This window comes from Saccopteryx leptura, chromosome 1 (assembly GCF_036850995.1).
Source record: "Saccopteryx leptura isolate mSacLep1 chromosome 1, mSacLep1_pri_phased_curated, whole genome shotgun sequence".
Lineage (NCBI taxonomy): Eukaryota > Metazoa > Chordata > Mammalia > Chiroptera > Emballonuridae > Saccopteryx > Saccopteryx leptura.
In genome coordinates this window covers 388,126,379-388,128,167 of record NC_089503.1, presented here as the reverse complement: position 1 = coordinate 388,128,167, position 1,789 = coordinate 388,126,379, and the positions used below count along the sequence as shown (strand labels likewise).

The window sequence follows — 1,789 nt, the reverse complement described above, 5'->3', positions numbered from 1 at the left end:
GAGGGCTCCTTCCAGCAGGTAGAGGGAGCCCCACAGACGACCATGATACAGAGGTCCTGAAGACGTTTGACAGGCAGCTGAGTCTGACCATGGCCCAAACCCACGTCCTGGTTCCTGTTGCTCACGGGTCCCGGCGCCTGTCTCCACCCCAGCTGCTCAAGCCGTCTGTCGTGGGGTCACCTTGAATTCCTTTCTCCCACCTTTCTCATCTCATCCCCTGGAAATCCCACCCCTGCTACTTTCGCATCGTGTCCCAAACTAGACCACTTTGGACCGTGACGACAATCTTAGCCGAAGGACCTCTACTGGGTATATACCCAAATAGGCAATTCTTAAATAGTTAATTAACCCACTATATGTTGTTATCCCTCATGTATGAAAGAGAAACAGGCGTGAGAAATGTGAGCGACTAGCCCAACGCCATGAGCTTGCAGGTGACTCAGCCTGGGTCTGAACACAGACTTGTCAGACGTCCAATGTCACAGACTGAGCACTTATTCTCCCACAGGTTAGTGACAGTTATTAGTTTCCTGGAGGTGGATCTGTCGCTTACGGTCTGCGACCTCAGCTCCCTCCCCTGCTACGCTCCGGGCTACCCTGGCACTCTTAGCAAAAACTGGCATCGCGAAACATTTTGCCGTTGCATGAATAAGCCATTAATTTAAAATCCATAAAGCCAAATGAATTTCTGACGTTGCAGTCACCTCTAGAGCAGCCCTATAAACCTGTCATCTGAAGTTTCTAAGTCACCGAGCTCTACTGGTCCTCCCTCTATCATTCCTGCTGAGAAAAGACACTACACTTGATCTTAGCCAAAAGGCCGAGAAGCGATCTTCTATCATTTCTGGCCATTGAGATGGATTTTTGCTTGTCAACTAGAGACTGTGGAATTCTCTGACAGGAAAATGTTAGATAAGCTCATCATATTCGTTTAGGTACATGAAATTCCGTACTTAAATCTCAGTTGAATTTAAATACATCACAGAGTATGTATTAAAGTTGCCATGATAATTCCAAACTTTTTAAATGCACTGAATTTATTTTTAATGTCACCAGTTCTTACAGCAAATGTACGTGCAGCAGCTGAACGTGTTCATCACCTCCTAGTAGTTACTTTTTAGTATTTACTATTTCTCAAATACCCTCAGAACCGTGGGAAGTAGAAGCATTCATGTAAAGCACTGAAGACCGTGTGTGTTCTGCACTGTATCCCATTACAGTGACAATCAAGTATGGAAGGACAGCAGGCATTGTCCAAAAACTAAACTGAGAAAAAATTTTTGTGTTTCTGGGTAGATGTTAGGTACTTGACCTCATAAAATAGGGAATCCTACCATCATGCTACGTCATTTAATTCACTTCCAGAGCGTAGTATTCATTTTTACACTTTAATGAAAACAGTAATGAACACATGGTTGGTTTTTTGGAATTTGCTTTGTCTTCGGATCTTTTAGAAAGTCTGTTTCCACGGCGTCACTAAGAAACAAGTTTCAGGTCACAGGACGCACATGCCATCACCATAAATATATGCATATGTATTCGGTATCATTTGCTACATCTTCATGGGACTTAAATTCCCAACCCAACTAAGTAAATATGTTGTCATTTTTCTCTCTTCCTTGACCTCACTTTATGTTTTAACTAGTGTATCCTCCTGCGGCAGTGTTTCCAGGGATAGTGTATCATTTCTTCTCACTTCACGTTTACCTAAGTTAACCTCTGCTGCTTTTTCCAGTCATTTGACTCAGAAATTAAGCCCAGAGGAAATTTTGCCCTTAGATTCTTGCCT

The 1,789-nt window shown here is 43.3% G+C and overlaps 1 pseudogene; it reads right to left on the bottom strand.

Moving 5' to 3' along the window:
- Nucleotides 1-655: 655 nt before the first annotated feature.
- LOC136390096 (U2 spliceosomal RNA) lies at nucleotides 656-832 on the bottom strand (annotated as a pseudogene).
- Between the last annotated feature and the right edge of the window lie 957 nt (nucleotides 833-1,789).